This window comes from Rhinolophus sinicus, linkage group LG02, assembly GCF_036562045.2.
Source record: "Rhinolophus sinicus isolate RSC01 linkage group LG02, ASM3656204v1, whole genome shotgun sequence".
Taxonomy (NCBI): domain Eukaryota; kingdom Metazoa; phylum Chordata; class Mammalia; order Chiroptera; family Rhinolophidae; genus Rhinolophus; species Rhinolophus sinicus.
In genome coordinates this window covers 76477224-76499638 of record NC_133752.1, presented here as the reverse complement: position 1 = coordinate 76499638, position 22415 = coordinate 76477224, and the positions used below count along the sequence as shown (strand labels likewise).

The following is a 22415-nucleotide window of genomic DNA, read 5'->3' as shown; positions in this document are numbered from 1 at the left end:
CCTATGTATTAATTGTTTTTTGATTTTCAGTTTTCTAATTTATCCATTGACTTTTACCATTTGAATTTGTCCATTATAATTCTTTAGTTTTATTATTTTTTGTTAGAACTAAATAAGTTCCATATTGTATATAGGTTTTTGGCAACATGAGAAGTACTTTTCTCTAAAAATATTGTTGAGTCACACTTTTGCAAAAGGAAAATAATGCTACATGGTAACCATCTTTAAAATTTAAAAAACTTAGTGGTAAATTATTTTGAAATCACAAGTTATCTCTTTATATTGAATGGAGGGAATTCACACACATACATACACACGGAGAGTTTTTGTTTTACTATACAAAGTAAGGATATAGTTAAATATAGTCTTACAGAGATTTATTTGACTAATCATTTATTTTAAGCTTTTTATTCCATTTAAATTTCCTTATTAGCATAAAGGAAGGCCTTTTATACCACCCAAATACTTTTTCTATGTATTCATGGGTCCAGGGTAGGAATCTTTTCCTTAACTGATTCCCAGTAATCAAAGCTGGGTAAACTAATCCACACTTTGTTCTAACCAAAGAGAGAATTATATTTTTGAATTTCAAAATTTTATATTAACTCATAAATCAAATGTTTAACTAATTTAACTTTATTTTCTCTCTTATTTAGTAATGAAAGTTTCTAAGGTTATAAATTTTTCCATAAGTTCAATGTTAGCAACAGGCCATGTGTTTTGATATTTAATAATTTTTATAATTATTTTCTAAATAACTTCAAAATGAGGTTTTACATTCTTTTTGGCCCCAATATTATTTTAAGAAAAGCATTATTTTTCTTACATTTCTAAGTGTTTGTATTTGGTTGTTTATATCTTTTTTGTTTGTAGATTAATTGCATTATAATCAGAGAATATAGTTTGCATTCCACTTTGGGGAATTAATTGACATTTTCTTTGTGGCTTAATACAGTGTCAATGTTTGAAAAATTTTATAAGCGACTTAAAAAACTTTATTCTTTACATGATAGAAACTTATTTTTATAGAATTATTCAAACAACTGTTATTCAGATTTTCATTATTTCTTGGATTATTTTTGCTTACTTGTTTTATCAAAGACTGGAAGACCTGTATTATTACTTTATATATATGTATATATATATATATATATGTATGTATAGATGTATGTATATATATATATATGTATGTATAGATGTATGTATATATATATATATATACACATACATACATATATATAAATATACATATATAAATATATATACATATATATAAATATATAAATATATATATATTTTCTTTTTCCTTGACATCTGCTGAATTGTGAAGCCAGAATCTGTTGGTAGGGCTGTGTGGTGTCTTGTATCTGTCTGACTCCTGAAGCCCTATTTACCATCTCCAAAAGGCTCAGCTTCTGGAGAAGCTGAAAGTATGTTTAGAAGGGTATGCTCTCGGGATGAGAGATTTGGAGCCCAGGCTGATGACACCAAATACACTTAATTTATTTCTTGGTCCATCCTGTTCAGAGAAATAAGACAGTGAGATTGGTGTCATTGTGTATTGTTGAACTCTCTCATCTCAGAGATCTTATTCCTGGTCCTGTTTCTGTTCTAAGAGATCATCAAGTTATCTTTTTCTCTGGACGTGGAATCTAGATCTCTGATTTTGAAACCAAATTTGAACTCTTAACTCTGGAACCCCAGTTTCCCAGGATAAGGGTTGTTCGTAACTGCCATGGTGAGGGTTTGTAATTGGGAGGAACTGTAGCTGGTATGGCACCATGTATCTCCCCTACTATGAATCTTCCTTTTATAGTGATCTTGGACTTGGATTGCTTCTAAGTCCTCCTCAGGTTCTGATCTTTTTTGAACTTAGCTCTTCAATTCTGAAACCAAATCTGGATTCTAGACTTTTCAGTGTTGATTGCTAAAGCAACTTTTTGTTTAGTATCATAACCTGGGTCAGGTTTTTGATTGAATGCTTTGACGAGGATTTGCAACTGATCTGTGAATTTGCTGTGCGGCTTCGTCTAAGAGTCACTGCTGTGGTCTTATTTGGAGAGTTGTCTTGGACCATCCTGGAAGAGAGTCCTGAAGTCCCAGCTGTCAACCAGGAGCTGAAAGAATTGTTTTAAATTATCCAACTAGTAGTATGTTTTTGTGTTTCTTTTTTTATTCAAACAGTTGTTTTATATGTTTCAATTGCAAAGTAATTTTACTGATCTCAATTACTAGATTTTCCTCTCTTTAGCACAACATTAGATATATTTTTAGACATATGTAAGACCATGAACACTTCCAGGAGAGATGCTATGCCTTACTAACCTTTTCATCTTCAGTGCCATCATTCCTTGGACACAATAAAGACAAGAAGTTTAAATCGTTGGTGAACAGCAATATTCTATAGAGTCAAAATTATATAGGATGAAAAACAGAGTTTACACTGAGGACATAAGGCACAATGCGTGTCTGCTGAGTGATTCTCTTCTTACATGTAGTACCAGCTATTAGTGCATAAATATCTTCCATCTAAACCTAGATCTCTCCTTTAAATGATACGAAAAATTGTATTTCATGAAAGTATGTAGATTTATAGTAAACTTTACTTTGAGGAGATTCTTAGTAAACCATTCCGATTTTCAAAGAGCGAGAAACTTGGGCCTCTAAAATAGAAAGATGTGGTACTTAGGGGATTTAACATCACAATTTATAATTTATCCAGTTTATTTTTACCTGTAGCATAAACTGTCTTTTGGAAATTGTTTAAAACAGTTGATATATCGCCATCATTGTAATCATTAGTTAATATTTACTGACCATGCGCCAGGATCTATTGAAAAACTCCATAGCCTAAGCACATTAAACAGAAAAAAAGAGCAGAGCTCTGCCAAATATTAACTGTTATTTCCCTTTCCTTGGGATCATTACTAAGACTTTGAAAAAAGCATAATTTATCATTAGCAATATATCTGTGCTGTTTAATGAAAACCTGCTTGAATTACTTATCTGTGAGGTAGAAACAGTAAGTTAGGTTTACTTCGGTAATTAAAGAGGAACCTTTTAAACTGGATAAATATGCAATAATATGTGGACATGCAAACCATTAAACGATTTCTCACACATCTTTTCCAAGGTAGGGTCCAGAATGACATCAGGAGTGATTTCTGTTCCTTAGGTCAGTAGCCAGTATACAGTGGCTTAACAACAACAACAAAAAATTACTCCTTGCACACGATAAGCAGTCTGGAGGTGGAAAGTATGTATTTGTGAAGTGTCATCATTATGCTGGTAATGTCCTGCATTTATTTTATCTTCCTGGCGTGCCCTCATTAGTGGAAGGATTTTTTTCCTTCTTGACATAGATAGCTCTATGTCAGGGATAGGTCACTGTTTTCTAGCATTAGGTAAATGTTTCACCTATACCCTGAAAGAAACAGACAGGTAAAACTATTGCGATCCCATAGAGTATCTTTGTGAGAATTTGAAAAAGGTGACAACATGCTGACGCAATTCAGCTTTCTGTTGGAGAACATACCTTGGCGAATGGAGCATGACTTAGATTTCAGCCTTTACTTACCTATTTGTCAAGTTCCTCTCTGCAGTGAACAACCTGAACAGCTGTATGTGTCAGTACTAGGAACAGGACAGAAGTAAAGTTGGAGGTGACTAGTGATGGATTTTGCCTTCTTTGACATAGGGCCAGCTGGTTTTAACAGCTCTGCGCTTTTTTCTTTTGGAAGCAAAGGTAACCATACTCAACAATTACTGTGTGTTAGTGGAAACGGTGAAGCAGATGCATGAAATATTTTACATTCTTAATGTAAACTAAGAATGGGAACTTGTAAACTTTTGATAGCTGATGAGAAAAAGGCAGAGAAAATCTATTATACTTCCTACGGATATTTAAACAAAACCTCAAGTCATTATAAAGAGTTGTCAATACCTAGGTGATTAACACATGTGAAGAGTTACAATAATTATGGCGTATATGAAGAAAGTATCTCAAGGAAATGATATTCTCCTGTGCAATAGAAGGATACAGTTAACACTGCTGAAAGCGGGAATATGGAGGCTATGATCATCCATTTCTCACTGTCTTTCTGCTGGATTTAGAATCATTTCCCCCCCTCAGTGTAGAATAACTTAACAATATTCAAAAGAAGTGTACACATGATATCCCTCAGCGATGATTGTATTTATTCCATCTCTCCTGTTTCATCTTGATAAAGACTGCTGCCATCATTCTAAACCTGGTGATGTTTATAGAACATAAGATGTGATCCCTCTTTAAATAGAATGCTTGCCAATCATCCTTAACTGCTTTCTCTTAAGATACTTTGTCTTTTAGGCAGGGTTATCAAGAGTGAGCTCAGCTCCTTCTTTGAAGGTGCCAGGCCATATATCACCTCATTACTCCTCGCTCTGTCCTTAACTCAGCTCTGGATATTTTGCCACACCCCCTACTTTTTTTTTTTTTAAGAAATTTAACTATTAGAATACATTCTGAGTAGGATAATAGCCTTCAACATGCATATATAAGTTAAATAATATCAAAGCATCATAAAAGAGACTTTAACAAGTCACCTGTCCAATGATTATAATCTGATAGCCACTTTTCTTATTGTTTTTACATAATCCAGTCTTTGTTGATATTATTTTGTGTTCATCCTTGTGTACAAAATTTCCCATATGCCCATTCACTCAATCATCCATTATTAATTTCTAGTTTGATTGTATTCAGAAAGTGCTGTTTATAGCAATTCTACTTTATGGAACTTACCAATACTTTCTTTGTGATTTAATATAAGATTGATCTCTGTGGGTGTCTCTTATGCACTTGAGATGAAGGTGTGCTCTTACTACAGAGTGTAAATTTCAGTATGCATTCATGAAATCTACTTTATTGTTTATGTTACTATTATCTATATTTTTCAATATTTGTGGTTCACTTGGTCTGTCTTATTGAATGATCTAAGCCCATTCTTATTTATTGATACAACTGATATATTTGAACTGCACTCTCATATCAATTTTGTATCATTAATTGCTATATATATTATAATGTGTGTGTGTGTGTGTGTGAGTATATTCCTTATGCTATATTCTACATCCCCATGACTACTATGCAACAACCAATTTGTTTCTATGTATTAGGTACATCTCCTTGTCTTAGTAGAATGGCCTTATGTAGTAAGTGTCCTGTGGGACCCAGTGGCACTATTTCCCTGATCATCTGAGTGGGGTCCTCCAGGTGAGTCCCTTGTGTGGGTTGTGTATGCCCTCATGTTGCAGTTGACCTTTGATTGCTGTTGGCACATCAGTTGGAGGGAATGATGCTCAGATTAATTGGCTGTGAGGATCGGCCATGACTGTAGTAAAGGAGTTGACCCTGTGGAGCGCAATTCATTCTAGCAGGGCTCTGGTGCCTACAGAGTCTGCCCTTTGGGTTTGTCCTCTGTGGAGGAGATTGGGTTATGCTCTCATGGATCTGCTAGCCACCATATGTGTTGGTTCTGGGGATTCTTAGGAGGGATTCTTTTGTAGGCCAAGGTCAGCCACTACATGTGCCCTGCCCAGGGCCAAATGGTATGAGCTACAAAGTGATTTGCAGATGGTTGCCACTTTTGCTGGGCTTGGAAGTACCTGGGAGAGGCTGAGCTGTGAACCAAGGCCAGTTACCCCTAGTGCCCGGCTTGGGCTGCTTAGGAAGAGTTACAGGGCATATTGAGGCCAGATGCTGCTTGTTTGGGGTTTGTGAACCTTTGATAGATTTTTAAGGAAGTCAGCAACATGAATTAAGACAGGATACTTGTATGGAAAAGCCACTGGAAGCAGCTTAGGTAGGTCTATAAGTTATGTGGCAAATGGTGTTAGCCAGGTTGATGGACACTCAGATATAGCACCCCTCTGCATCTGCAGGCTGGGAGGAAGGAGGGTTCAACAAAGGAACAATGGCTTCTGCCAGCACTTCTGTCTCGGTAAAAGCTGCCCCTTCAGCCCTCACCCTGAAGCCAGATAAGTCACTTCCTCCCTGTTTGTCCCTGGCGCCTTTTGGGCTGCTTCCCATCACTGGAGCTCAGAGCAAGTGTGTCTATCAGGGAGTATGTCTGTGCTTAGGCCCTTTAAGAGGCACACCTGGGACTTCAGCCACCCTCTGTCTCCCTCAGCTACAATCTCTGCTTGTTTTCACAGCCAGAAGTTGTGGGGATTTCTTTTCCCAGCATGGGAACCTTGGACTGGGGAGCCTGAGGTAGGGCTGAGACCCCTCACTCCTCAGGGAGGATCCCCTCAGCCAAATTATCCCTTTCAATTTTTAACTGCCATGTGCTGGTGTGGGACCAGCCCCTTTTGTGTGTCTGCCCCTCTTACCAGTGTCATTGTGTCTTCTTCTGTAGGTCCTTAGTATAGGACTTCTATTTAGCTAGACTTCAGTCCGTTCTCAATAATGGTTGTTATGTTGTTTAGTTATAATTTTTATCTGGTCATGGAAGGAGGTAAGCACAGTATTTACCTACTCCAGCATCTTGACCATCTTGTTAATGTTCTTTCCTCTGTTTTCTTATTTGATCATTTACCATCCGGGTTGTTGGTGTTTAATGTCATTTTTTACTGACTCCCACCTGTTGCTTATACAACAGTCAATGAATTTATTCAACGTTTCTCTTTCTCTTTCCATCTCTTCCCATTTTTTGAAGTATTTCTTTTTCAGAATCTATAATATTTATAAATTATTCTTTCAATCTTGTCTCTAACCTTTGTTTTTACCTTAGATATGTAATTAAACATATGCTTCCTTCTCCACCAGTCCTTTTGCCAACATCTCTCCAATTATGTCTTGGTTGGATGGAGGTCAGTCTCTACTATTACTCAAGAAGAGTTCATGTGTTCAGAAGTCTCCAAGACATTCAATGTTTAATACTGTTTTTCTGTGATCTTGATACTTAAAGGACAACTTAGCTGGGAATAAAGATCCTTGGTTCCCCTTGGTCCTTGAGTTCTTGAAAACGCTGCTTCATTGTTGCCTTACTTTAAACGATGCTTTGAAAGTCTTAGGCCCTTCTAATTATTTTTTCCTTGTAAATTATTTGATAGTATTGTCCAGGGGCATTGAGGAGTTTTTTCATCTTTAAAGTGTAACCTTTTAATAGTATACATCACTGACCTGATTGCTTTAGGCAAATTTCCCCAGCAACTTGGCAAATCATTTCAATATGCAGACTGAAGAAGTTTCCTTTTGTTTGTGGAACATTTTCTTAAATTATATTTTAAAATATTAATTCTACTCAATTGTTTTGTTCATTCAGTCAGTACATCTGTTGAATTTTCTTTGATGTCTTCCTGCTTTTTTTCTGTTTCTCTGTTTTTTTCTCTCACTTATTTTATAATTTTACTTTCATTCTTTTGATTGTTTTTTTTCATTTTAGTCAATGAATGCTATTACATTTTCTTTGAATTTATTCTTCTTTGGGCATCTTGTAATTTTTTTCATCATTTTTTATATCATTTTGTCTTTCTCTTCCATTTCTTTTCTGAGTTCAATCATTTCACATTTCATCGCTTCATATATATATATATATATATATATATATATATATATATATATATTTTTTTTTTAATTTTTGAATTTTTGATTCAAAGTGTTTAAGTTCCATATCTTTGGTTGGGTTTTTAAGGGTATTTAAGTCAATGTGGAGTATTGTTTTACATTTTTCTTATATATCATTATTTTTGGAGGGAGAGAGTGCTTACTAGCAGAAATGTTTAATCCCCATTTTCTATTTTATTTGTTAGTAGTTTTATGTCACAGAAACTGCTTGCATTTCTATATTTCTTGGATAGGTATGGTGATTTGAGGTTCTCTGTGCAATATAGTTCAAAAACATATTCTGTCAGATTATTTTCTATTCACAGGTAATTTTAAGTTTGCTTTGCTGAAAGAAAGGGAGTTGTATGGTTTGTTTGTTTGTTTTATAGTTTATATGTATAGTTTTGGAGGATTGCTAGACAGATTGGACTTATACAACTGTGCAGCTATCTGGAAGTCCTCTATTGTCTCTGTTTTATAAATGAGAAAGCCAAGACTCAGTGAGATCAGACAATTACCAAAAATCAGTTTACATGTCATATGGCCACTTAACCACTATCCATGCTGCCTCTGAAATTAAAAAATGTAGCTGAAATTTTTAGCACATCCAACCAACATATGCTATTTATAACATTACTCTAGGAAACAAGATTGGCATGGTAGCAGACTATAATATCAAAATGGCCGAGCTGTTTAGGGAACAGCTTTAAAATGATATGGGTCAAGCTATAACAGAGAATAAGTAAGTAAGGTCAGAACAGACAGGCAAATTGTGAACACAGGTAATGTAAAACAGATCAGAGTACACAAAGAGAGAAAGCAATTTTAGCAACAGTAAAAAAGGTGATGGAGTTAGGAGGATGACATTTGTTTCCAAGGAGAGAAATCAACATAAGCATTAGCTTAAGTCCAGGATAGTACAATTACGGAGATAAATTTGCACTTTCCTGAAGGCACAGAAGCCAGAGAAAGTTAATGGGCTATAACCAATCTTTTGGATAATCCTCACCATTATTTTCATTTAAAAAATTAAGATTTGCTATTTGGTTGGTTACACGTGATCTTGTTCTGAAAATGGCAAATGTGTTTTCAAAGAGTAGTCACTTTCAAATATTTGAAGGGGAAAATGATGCTGTATAGAGGACAGACAATTATCACTTAAAGGCTCAGAGAAAGTGGATCTGTGAACATGCAGTAAGATAAGTGCCTTTGAAAGAACTAAATGTTCCCAATGATACATTGCATTTCTATGCCTCAGATTGATTCTGAGAAATGGCAAGTCCTACCTCTGGATTTAGGAGATGATTAATATGAAATAAGCCGGAGTTCAGTATGTTTCTCAAGAAATCTTATTCTTCCAAGATATTAAGAGATTACCAAACCAGTCTAAAACCATATCTGCCTAATGCCAGTCTTGTGTTTCTGGAAAAAAGGCCTAAAGTTTTGATGTTATGGTTATTTATTTATTACTTTAATACGCTTCTCAGGGGGAATGTGGTCTGATGGAGTAGACAGACAGCCAGTAATTCTGTAACCTTTAGCCTGTTTTATATTTTGGTGCTTTAGTTCATATTAGGAAAATGTTTCTTCTATGCCCATTTCTAAAATCAATGAATACCTAACTCATAAAGAACAGAGACGCAATTTCTTAGTGGACAAATCTAGTTCTTGGGAACACCAGCAACATTTAACATTGTGTTCTTGCGCATATAATGGTGTAAGGTTTTACCGGGGAGATATACAGAAAGCGTGCTGAAATTAAGGGACAACATTTTCTTGCCGTTTATAGTGAAATAAATAATTTACATCATATGGTCAGTCATCTACTTCATTTAACATTGTTGATTGCTATCTCCATCTTGATATTCTTGTTTTCACACTCTGATCATTTCTCTCTCTCTCTCTCTCTCTCTCTCTCGCTCTCTCGCTCTCTCTCTCTCTCTCTCTGTCCCTCCCTCCCTCCCTCCCTCCCTCCCTCCCTTTTTTCCTCCTCTGGGAGAAAATGGTATATTTATTTTAATTTTATTTTGTTAAAATACGCAGAGCAATATTTGTCATCTCAACCATTTTTAAGAGTGCAGTTCTGCGGTATTAGTACGTTTATATTGCTGTGCAACCATCACCGCCCTCCATCTCCAGAACTCTTTATCTTGCAAACTGAAAGTATGCCCATCAAGCAATAGCTCCCATTTCCTTTTCCTTCCAGCACTTGTCAACCACCATCTACCCTCTATCTCTATACTTTTGACTACTCTAGGTACCTCATATAAATGGATCATACAACTTGTCTTTTGGTGACTGATTTATTTCACTTGGCATAATGTTCTCAAGATTCAAACATGTTGTACCATATGTCAGAATTTCCTCCCATTTTAAGGCTGAATAATATTCCATTGTGTAAATACACACACACACACACACACACACACAAACACACACACACAATATTCTTATCCATTCATCTGTCAATGGACACTTGGGTTGCTTCCATGTTTTAGCTACTATGAATAATGCTTGCAGAATATGGGTGCACAAAATGTGTTTTTAGGACTCAACTTTCAATTCATTTGGGTATACACACAGAAGTGGAATTGCTGGATCATATGGTAGTTTTATTGTCAATTTTTAAAGGAACTGCAATATTGTTTTTCCGTGCACCTGTACCACTTGACATTCTCATCAACGGTGCACAAGGATTCCGATTTCTCCACATGCTTCCCAACACTTGTTTTCTGTTTTGTTTTGTTTTGTTTTTGATAGTAGGAATCTTAATGGTTGTAAGGTGGTGTCTCATTGTGGATTTTATCTGCATTTCCCTAATGATTAGTGGTGTGTTGAGAATTTTTTGTGCATTTATTATTCATATGTATTCTTTGGAGAAATGTCTATCCATGTCCTCTACACATTTTTAAATGTAATTGTTTGTTTTGTTGAGTTTTAGGATTTCTCTATATAGTCTGTATATTCAATGTTTTCTCTCTTTTGTGAGTATTCTTTCTTCCTGCATCCCTTAAGTGAGTATTTCTCTAAGTATGGTCTGCAAACTGTAATCAGAATTACTTGGGATGTGTGTCTGGAAGGCACAGTCTCTGAATCCGCCCTGTACCTTTTGAATCAGTCAATAGACTAGGGCCCCTGGATGGTGCATTTTAACAAGCTTTTTGAGTGAAATTTCCCAAGTATTAAAATTTGAGAACAATTTCCTTATGCATTGGACTTTCCTAGGGTTTCTTTCCCAGCTCATTGTTCTCAATTTCATGGTTTAAGTACCAGCTACTAGTATGCTGACAACTTTCAAAGGTATTATTTCAGTCCTGACCACTTATTCTCATAGAGCCAGCAGACCCAGAAACCTTAAAGTCAACACTTGCAGAAGTTAACTTATCATTTCCCCCCACAAACCTGCTCTTTCATCTGTAGTCTCCCCTGGTAGCACCATTATCCATCATCCATCTAGTCACTGAAGTTAAAAATTTGAAAGTTAGAAAACTGGAAATAATCCTGATTTCCCCCTCTACTTTACTCCTCTCTCCAAACAATGATTACATTCAGCAGATTTGACCTCCAATTATTTCTCAAACACTTTTTCTGCTTCTCTGACTCAGTTATCATTAATACAGTTTAGTCCTGCACCATGTCTCAGCTGGGCCACCTTCTTTCTCTTCTTTTAAAACCATCTTGTTTTCAGCCTCCAGTTTGGCTTTTCTAAAGGCAAAGGATATCAGCTCAGGTCCCAAAGGAAACAATGGGTATTTTCAAAATGAGATAATTCAAGGAAGCATTTTTCACAAGGAGACAATTGCCACAGGTTTGGGAGTAGAAAAAACAACCACAACAGATGGTATAGTAATTTAGTAAAGTTATTGTCACCTTTAGGCTTCGTGGGATGAGATGAGGGAGTGGTTACTGGAATATGAAAAAATTAAGTGCCTAGAGCTGGCTGATTTGAAAGAAGCAGAGATCTTTGATTAATTAAGGGGCACCCCAGACCAAGATGTGTCCAGACCATACCAGATAAACACTCTGTTCTCACTCCCACTCTCTCTCATCTTCTGACTGGGGGTCCCTGTTGGCCAAAGCCAGCTGCAAATTAGAAGGCATGAGAAGCCCTTGATGTAGTTTGTACCAGTTAGTCTCCAGCGTAGAGCCCAGAATTGAGAAAGGTGGAGAATGGATCTGGAAAGGCAGTGGAACAATCCAGCACACAGATCTTTTTTATATATATATATTTTTTTTTTAATTTATTGGGGTGACAATTGTTAGTAAAATTACATAGATTTCAGGTGTACAATTCTGTATTACATCATCTATAAATCCCATTGTGTGTTCACCACCCAGAGTCAGTTCTCCTTCCAGCACCATATATTTGATCCCCCTTACCCTCATCTCCCACCCCCCACCCCACTTACCCTCTGGTAACCACTAAACTATTGTCTGTGTCAATGAGTTTTTGTTTCTCATTTGTTTGTCTTGTTCTTTTGTTGTTTTTGGTTTATATACCAATATCAGTGAAATCATATGGTTCTTTGCTTTTTCTGTCTGACTTATTTCGCTTAGCATTATACTCTCAAGATCCATCCATGTTGTCCCAAATGTTCCTATATCATCTTTTCTTACCACTGAATAGCACACAGATCTTACTGTGGAGCTCCATTGCTAATAAATATTTGGACTCCCCTATTTCTTTTAGGCAATATTTCTGTTCTTTAAAATGAAACACAAAGTATTCTTTATTACCTCATTGCCTCTCTGTCTGGCAGTCTCTTCCTGGATTAACATGTTACAGAATGCAAATGTTTGTGTTTCCACATTAAGTTCCTAACATTTCTCTCACCTCCATGTTTTGGTTCAGGTCTTTCCTTCTAGAGAACATGCTTTCCTCTTGCCTCCAACTTCTCCCAAGAAGCAGCTCAACATCCCTTAACATCCCTCTCCCTATATTTTACAAAATCCTGAGTTGGCTAGTTACTTGTTCTCAGTATTGTCTGAATCTCTATCATTGATTTTAATCACACATTGTTTCATTATTATCTATTTATATGTTTCTCTCCCTAACTAGATATGAATTCCTTGAATAAATAAATAACATCTTATACATATTTATAGTATCAGGGCTAAGCCCAGTACCTACTGGTTGAAAGAAAAAATGAATTAGTGATTTCTCCCTGTCTCTTATCTCTTGCTAAGCATGTGCTAATAGTCAAAGGAATCACTTTCAGATTTCTAACAAATGGTGTGCATCTAAGTATCTCTCAGCGGGGCTGCAGCCAACATTAATACTGAAGTGGTGAGTAATGGCCAATTTTGTTTCCTCTGTAAGGGAAATTGATGGAAGGAAGGTTCACTAGGGATAATTAGATTGATTTTAGTTTTACCACTTTAATATCCAGACAGTTCTTGAAAGTGATTGTAGTAATTGCAGAAAGACAAGCTGATACAGAAAGCCATTCTTGATTTTACTCTCTCCAATCTAGAATCACTGTGCTAGTAAAATAACTTTCTTAATTCTTCTACTCATTCTGTGCATACCTTCCTCAAAAGAGTTGTATTTTCATCTTTAATTAGCATCTTATCAGTGTAGATTGAAATGTGGAAGATTGAGGCCATAAGAGCACACAAAATCAATCAATGTACAAAGTGATTTTCATTTATCATTTATAGGGTATGTATATATATATATACCTTGACTATAATATTACATAACAAGAAATATAAGGCAAACTTCTAGTCTGAATTCTAGAAACTTACAATAAGTTGCCTCCACAAAAAGGTGGTGGATTTTAGAGGGGAGACACTTTTCACCAGTCCTGCTTTCTGCTAGGAGGGATTTTTTAAGCAGGCTCTCTTTCCTTCTAAGCTCTCTGCCCCTGGTGAGAAGGTGGTACACAGATTGTTTTAATGGGATGGTTAATTTGGAGCAGATAACTGCATATGTCTCAGAAAGGCTTCCGAACATAGCGGGATATTTACCAGCCCGTTGTGATATTTAGAATGTGTAGCGCCTCTCATTCACTATCATGCTTTCAGTCAAATAAAGTGCCAAGGAAATAAATGCTGGCATCAACATCACAATCAATTATTTTTATGATGACAGTGTTCTAGGTGGAATTTAAAATTTTAGTTAGAAACAGAAAACTCTTATTCACCTGTCTTTCTTCCTTGTTATGGTGCAAAGCAATAAAAATACGGTTTATGAAGGAACCCATCTCTCATTTATATTGGGCAACAAAATAAATAGGAGATGGAAAACAGGAAGCTTACTTAGAAAATAATACAATTACTTCTGTGAATAGAAATGAGAAGAAGAAATCACAACATAAGGCATTGTGATATCCTTGAAGATAGAATTTGTATTCTCCATTGTTTCTGACACAATGCTTTGCTTATTGTTAGTGCTTAGTAAATTTTTGTTGAATTGAATTTAATTAATTCAAAGAATATATTTCTGTTGTTCATAATTGTTCATGAAAAAGTTTCAAGAAGGAACATATTGACTTAAGCATCACATTGTACATTGACATATGTGCAGATACACGAGAAGTCGGGCAATTAAGTTCGCGAACTCATCCTAGAAAAAGTGCTACATACCTCATTGCGGAATATCACTATGGTCACCTTCGAAGTACTCCCCTTGGAAAGCTATGCACCGATGCCAGCCCCTAGTCCACCCTTCAGAGCAATTTTAGAACTCTTTTTCTGGAATGGCTATCAGAGCTGTCGTCATATTACCTTTGATGTTCTGAATGTCATAGAAATGTTTTCCTTTCAATATTTCATTTATCTTTGGGCAATGAAAGCAGTCATTGGGGGCCACATCAGGTGAGTAGGGAGGGTGTTCCAATACAGTTATTTGTCTGCTGGCTAAAAACCTTCACAGAAAGTGCCATGTGAGCTGGTGCATTGTCGTGATGCAAGTTCAGATCGTCTTTTTCATGCAGCCTTTCAGCACTTCCAAATAATAAACTTGGTTCACTGTTTGTCCAGTTGGTACAAATTCATAATGAATAATCCCTCTGATATCAAAAAAGCTTAGCAACATCATTGCAACAAGTTCACGAACTTAATTGTCAGTTCTCATACTTCCAAAATCGTATGATGCCTCATTAAAGCTAATTCTGTTTGGGTTTCAGTGAATCAAAAAGAAAACATATGGATCCCATGTTCTCCACAAAAAGACCATACATTTTACTCTGCATCAAAGGGTCTTGTAGTTTGACTGATTTACCAGTGGAATGGATTGGATGCAGAGCAATGCCTCTTTCCTGCTGCCATCCTATAGAAGTTGTTCACATAGGGTTAAAACAAGTAATGTAAAATTTAGAAATAAAATTAGTTTTCAAGGCAGTAAACTGTGATTATCATGAGTATGGATATTGGAGTTAAAAGCAATGCAATTGGATTCCACCCTGATTCTGCTTCTTGCTATTTATGTGATCTGGGGCAAGTTGCTTAGCCTCCTCTGCCTTAATTTTCTCATCTGAATATGGGCATATAAATATCATTCCCATTAGAGCTTTGTAAGGATCAAATGAGATCATATATATAAAGTTCTTTGCATGGTCCCTGATAGACAGTATGTACTCAATAATTATAGTTATTATTAATAAAAGATTGAGAATTACTTTGTAAAAGGGCAATAATATAAATGGATTACTGAAAGCTTTCCTCTAACAAAAAATGAGAATATAACCTAAGGCGAAGTCTGGCTATTTTGACACTTATAAAGAACTTGAAGAGTAAAAGTGAAATTAATATGTCTAAAAAGAGAATGTGTCAACATAGATAAAGGGCGATGGAAAGAGCCACAGGCAGTGCCCATCCAGAAGCAGGTGAGAAAGGACCTGCTATGTACCAGACTCCTCCTCTCTGACTGGTCAACTTGTGCCCAAGCTTCACTTCCTTCAGTAAGGAAGTGATTAGATTTTATACCTCTGTCTCTCTAGATTAGATTTAATACCTCATATATGTGTTGCTTTCCCTGTACCATAACTATTTGGGATTCAAGTTATTCAAATAACTCTTCCCCTCTTGAGTTCTGAATCAAATGAAAATTAGATAAAAGACTATGGAAGACAGAGGCAAAATAACCACCTCCATTACTAATAAAGTTAATATTGGAGAATGCAGCTCATATTTGCTACTAAGTGGACTTTCTAGCCTGGACTTCAGAATTGGGACTCTCTATACAACCACACTGGTAGTGATGGATCCTCGAGCACTGGCCCCTCTCACCATTTGGCCGAAGAAAGCACATGCTCTTTACAGGTAGATGAACAAGTGAGAAAGGTGAAGGGACTGGGGGCCATGCATTCCCAATATTCTTATCCTAAATTCACCTTTTAGAAAATTTACTTCTCCTCCCCAGTAGACAAATGAGTGAGTAGACAAAGAGGATTCAGGACGTTATACTCATAGATTTCCCTCTACATGAAAGGAAATATTGGGAGTAGGAAATAAATTCCTTCCCTCACCCACCCCAACCAATAATAGCAATCACATCTTATTGTAATTATTTGATACATTTCTTATTAGAATGTAAGCTTTGTTAAGGGAAACATCAGTTTGGTTGGTTGACTGTTATATCATTAACACCAAGTACAGTGAATGACTTAGGTGCTCAATAGATATTGAGAAATAGCTAAATGAATAAATAAATTCACTAGCTCCAGTTTTTTGGCTGCTATAAATGTGTTGTGGATTGTATACATCAGGCTGTTATAAATTATACCGTTAAATATTCATATAATATTATTTCATTATTGTGCATCTATTTGTGCAAGAAACTGTTGTGAGCATTTCACCTCTCAAAACAATTCTAGAGGTAGGCATCATTTTCACTATTTTTCAGATATGTGAACTGAGACAAAAACTGTTTATTTTCCAAATTCACATGCTAGTAATTACAGCACTAATTAATCTGATTCAATATTCACCAAAAATGTGATTTCAATTTGGTTCCGATATCGTCCAAAAAAAGAAAGAGGATATCTGGACAGGATATCTGTTCCCTTTTTAAAAAATATAAATTAACACCGTAGATTCACAGTGTAGAGAACTTCCTTCATGGAAATTTGTCCCCAAGACTCAGTGTCTTTTATTATACGTTCTCAAGACCAAATTTCTCAGCCAGATAAATAAGAAAACATTATTGTGTGTTCTTTTTGTATGTTTGGTTTTTTTTTGTTTTTTTTTTTTTACTAAGTTGATGCCGTTGTGTGGAGCCGCTAGAAGTCCAACTGGCTATTTTTTTCTCTAGTAACATAGCTATTTCTTTCGAAGCCCCTACAAAACATCAAATTCACTGAATATTTAACTTATATATCTGTGCAATTCTGTCTCCTCTACTAGACTGCTGTATTTGTTCAAACAGGAATGGGATCACCTCTGTATTATCAGCACCTTTCACTGATCTCAAGACAGAAGTTACTCAATAAGTTTCTGTTTGAGTGAATGAAGAGTCTATATTCTGTAGTCTGAAATGGCTTTTTAGAGTTTGGGAATAGTCTTCACAGGTGGAATAGAATTTAGTTTTGTGCAAAACATATTGGTTTGAGAGGAATACATATGTACCTTTGACTCCTTACTCTAACAAATGGACCAATTACTACAGACAACATATATTGTTATACACTGAATTGTATCCTCTCAAAACTCACACGTTGAAGCCCTAAGCCCCAATGTGACTGTATTAGAGTCAGAGCCTTTAAGGAGGTCGTTGAAGTTAAATAAGATCGTAAAAGTGGAGCACTCATCTGATAGGACTGGTGACTTTATGAGAAGATGAGATCTCTCTCCCTGTCTCTCTCTGCCTGCACACACAAAGGGAAGGCCATGTGGAGACATAGTAAAATGGTGGCTTTCTGAAAGCTAGGAAGAGAGGCCTCACCAGAAATTAACCCTGCTGGTACTTTGATCTTGGACTTTTAGCGTCCAGACAATGAGAACAGAAATTTCTGTTGGTTAAGCCACTCAGTCTCTGGTATTTTTTCTTTTCTTTCTTTCTTTTTTTTTTTTTTTTATAGCAGGTTGAGTAGACTAATATACATATTTAAGCATCTCTCAGTATAATTTTAGTTGATGTATATAATGGATATCAGATTCTCTTTTTGTAATGTCCACTCTAATAGTATATTTTAAAATAAAGCACATTTTTTCTTCACAAAGCCTAAATATCTTCACACTGCTAAAAGTTAAAAATAATTTCTGAGGAAAAGGGTCATAATTTGACATGCCACAATGGCTAATATCTATTATTAATCATTCATAAAATTACTTCATTACAATTGTGAATTCATCTAATAGTCAATTAGATGTCCATTATTATAATTACCATATAGCACAATGTTATGTTGACGTTAAATTTGATCTAGAGCCAGTATGTAACTAAAACATAGTGGATGTCTTCCTAATGGTACATGATTATAATTATAATAATTTCAATTTGACACAACACTGTCTTTTCATGAATTCATTGCAGAGTATTTATATTATCTTCTTTACTGGAATTTAGGTAATAAATCCCAATGCATTACAAGGACCAATTTGCTTTCGAGAGGTTTGTCTGTGTCTTTTTGAAGGTAAATCGACTGGCAACCTTCCCAGTAATGTCCAGGAGACAAATGTCAACCATTCTAAGTTGATTTTCCTCATGTTTCTTCAGTATGTGCTTTGCCTGAATAAGAATAAGAAAAGCACTTAAGTCAGTGACTGGTAGTGGGCTCAAATTTGGGCAATCAAATACTAATTTTCATTTAGCTTTAGAATTATGCCATGAGCATAATCAGATCCCCCAATGAAACCTTGCACACCTTAAATCTTTCCAACTTTTTCCAACCCCAAACCCTCTGAGGTTACCTCATTTTAAGTAGTCTAGGAGCCATAGTTTGGGGAATTCTGGAGTAAGAAATCCACTGACAAACCCAACCAATTCTTCATTCTGTTTCTTTGGATTTCACTTTCAGTGTTGTAGGTGTTTCTGGCTCCTTCATGTGCTTATGTCAAAACACTGAAAGAACACTTAAATTCCCAAATGAAAATTCACATAATTTCAGGTATTTCTAGGGCATAAAATGAAAGCATTATAACACTGCAAAAATTCTGCCCAACTCCTAGAATGTCAATGACTTATGATGTTTATTTGCAGGCAGCTCAATATCATGTCAGGAACTGAAAATGAAGGTGTACCTGGTGTCCTTTGTATAACCCCATGCCGTCTCCGAGGGTTTCTCTAATAGTTCTCTATTCATATTCAGCTTCTGTCCTTATGTTAGGACCTGACAGTTGATTTCCTGGACTATAAAAGACCAGCTAGGTGCATGTATTAAGGAAAAGAGCTATTACGAGGCCATTTTGTAGGAACACTGAATCAGACTGTTTGAAGTTTTGTTTAAACCTATTTCCAGAGAAATAATATGAATAAAATATCATGCATAAATTCAGAATAGCGATAAAAATATTTTTATAAAAAGACAGCCACCATTCTGTAATACATTATCGATTATACACCTGAAATCTGTGTAACTTTACTAACAATTGTCACCCCAATAAACTTTAATTAAAAGAACAAAAACAAAACAAAACAACAACAACAACAAAACAGCCCAGCAACCAGTTCTTAAGCATTAGTCCTTTGGGGCTATTTATAGAGAATTTCAGCTTTGAAACTTTAGGTCCTAAATATAAGGGTGAAAGCTTTGGCCTGACCTCCTCATTCCCTCACACAGCCCAAATTCAACCTGACTTTTTCAGAATCTCCACTTTGGATTGGTACCTTCCAACAGCAAGAGGGTGGACATGGATCTTGCTTACGCAGTTCAACTTCCAGCTTTTTATTAAGCATGGAAGCAATAGGTAATGTGAAGTATAAGATTCTGGCCATCCACTGACTCAAATGAAAACAAGTTAACATGTCAACCCTTTAACCTATTCTTTTCAACCCTCAACAAAAGGAACACTTTTTTATTAGATACTTTATAGTAGAGATCAAAAATCTTTTTTCCATAAGAAACCATATATTCACTATTTTAGGCTTTCTAGGCCATTTGCTCTCTATGACAACTATTGAACTCTGCCATTATGGTGGCAAAGCAGCCATCAATAATATTTTGATGAAAGAGCATGAGTATGTTTCAATAAAACTTTATTTATGGACACTGAAATTTGGATTTTGTATAATTTACACATGCACAGAATATTAATCTTCTTTTGACTGTTTTCAACCATTAAAAATCATTAGCTTGCAGGTTGTACAAAAATAGGTGGCTGATGGGATTTGGCCTGGGCCGTCAGAGTGCGACCCCTGTATATGGGCTCATTCAGTACAGAGATAGATTGGTTTCTAGTCATCCACTCCTATTGGGTATAGAGGTCTGGATAAGCTAATTGAAGCCATGCCTTGCTTTTGTGTGAGCAGCAAAGAAAGTAATAGGGGCCTTAGATGCCAGCATATGGAGGTCTCTGCTCACCAATACCAGCATACAGCTTCTCACCTTCACTACACCATTGTTGAAACTAGAAAAGGCCATCCTCTCTGAGCAGATAGGATAGAAAAAGGCACCATCTCTGGATAAATAAAAGAGGAAAAGGAGTCTCTTCCAGACTAATAAAAATAGGAAAGGACTCTGGGTAGATCCACTGTGTCACGTCTTCCCATGGGTGCCCTTCATGCTTGGATGGCGATGTTTTATAAGCAAGGCAAAGGCAGAATCTAATCTTCTCCTGCCCTTCCAACATACTCAGGAGATCTCCACCAATGCTCATGCAAATTGACTTTGTTCTTTCAAATGAATTTGTTCAATTTCTTTAGAAAAGAACTCAATTTTATTGCCTGGACTGAAAGAACCTTCTTGACATGTTTTTGGGGCTTTGGGACAGGATATGGGGGTGAGGGATGTCTACTGTTGCATGAAAAGACTTTCAAATAAAGCCTGTTTCTAACAAACTACAACTCACTTTAAGCCTCCATTAAAACTGGAGTGTTTGGAGTTCTCCATGGAAGATGGACTACTTTCCCTGCTGGAGGCCCTTCCTTATGTTACTCTGTCAAGCTTTATGAGTATCGGTTAGCAGAAGGCTTCTTCACCTGCTTATCTTTTCCATCAATCTGTTAAGATCGCTCATTGACGGGCAGCTTTCCTCATTTCTATCTTAATTTTTTTATAGGAAGGGAAGCTTCGTTTCCCTCTGTTTTCATTTTGTTAGAGAGAGGAGGAAAGTAGAAGGTAAACCCATGGCTTGAGTTTGTCATTTTAAATAGCAGAATATTTTTTTTCAAAGTTCTCAAAATGATTACAATGGAAGCAGGTTGGACCACTTTGAGAAACATTGCTTAAGTGGATATGGACCTTCTCTGTCTTTCTGAGCCCCTCTCCCACCCACAGCATAGGGTTAGGATTCTATCCAGGAGTTTGGCTGTCAGGCCTACCATTCATTATCTGTGAGAGACTGCACACTGTTCAAAGGAATTTATATGTGTTACCTTATGTAAACTTCACAAGTGAAGTAGATAATGTTGATGGTTTTTCCCATTTATACATGAGGAAATTAAAGTTTGTCAAATTTCATAAATTTAAATAAGATACTCATGGTCATTGAACCATATTATAATCAACAGCCTATCATTACTCTGCATAGTATCGTATTGATTTGCTATGAGTGTCAAATAGAAAATAAAGGCAAAGTGTTGGCTACATGAGACCCTATAAATAAATTTTAGCCCTTTTTTTTTCACTTGTCTTAAGCCTAAAACATATGAAACTGTACACAGCCTTAGCTGTTACCTTCTTTCCACTTACCTTTTCCATATTCTGACTACTTGACTAAACCCTATATCTTCTCCAAGTCCATCCCTCCCATAAAGGCTGTTCTAGTTAGCCTGAGTTTTATATTTCTTAATTTTCACAATAATCATATTTCCTTTAATCATAGACAGTTTGTAGTGTTCATTGTGACTTTTTAAAGATGAATTTAGTTTTATTAACAAATTATTTCAATGTAGAGTCATATATTAAAATTCTGTGTTATTTTAAGAACACACAGAAGAGGACTGGACAGAGATTAAGCATTCAAATATTTATCGATGAAAGATTTGATTCAGTATAACATGTATGAGGTTTCCAAATTTAGTTCTGTAGGTGGTCCAGCAAGCATATGGATGTGTTCATGCAGCATCAGTTTTCCAAGTACACAAATATGAACCTGAAAAACCAGCATCTATATGTATGTATAAGTATATATAAACATATATATATGTACATATGTACATATATATATGTTTTCATATATATATGAAAGTACTGAGAATTGAGCTTTTTCCCATTCTTCACTTTTCTCCTCCATTAATACATTGCAAATCCTTTTCCCTGTAGTATTATGGGAAGAGAAAGAAAGATTATACTTGCTATTTTTCCACCAATTACCCTCTTTATTTATTTTTTTTTTAACCAGGGACAACTTTCACAATTGACTCCATTTTCACGCGCTCACCAAATAAGTAAACTTAACAAAAAAGAAACATTGTGCAGTTTAAATCTTTGTTGAAAGCAGTATGAAAGTAAGTTTAGTAAGGGACAATGGTACTAAACACTCAATAACTAAATATGACAGAGAGAACATTAATGCTGATTAATGGAATTCTCTGAATGCTTATTTTTACAGATCAAAGCCAATTTACCTTATTCAGCAGAACCAGTTTCATCTGAATTCTCACTTTAATTAATGGGGCTTCCTAAAAGAAGCCAGAAAGAATGAATGGTAATTAAATGCTAATTTTGCACAGTTAAAATTACCACAAATCACATGCAAATTGGGTAACATAATCAGTAAAGGATCT

At 35.7% G+C, this 22415-nt stretch overlaps 1 pseudogene; it reads right to left on the bottom strand.

Moving 5' to 3' along the window:
- Window positions 1-1627: 1627 nt before the first annotated feature.
- On the bottom strand, window positions 1628-2077 carry LOC109452205 (double homeobox protein A; annotated as a pseudogene).
- Between the last annotated feature and the right edge of the window lie 20338 nt (window positions 2078-22415).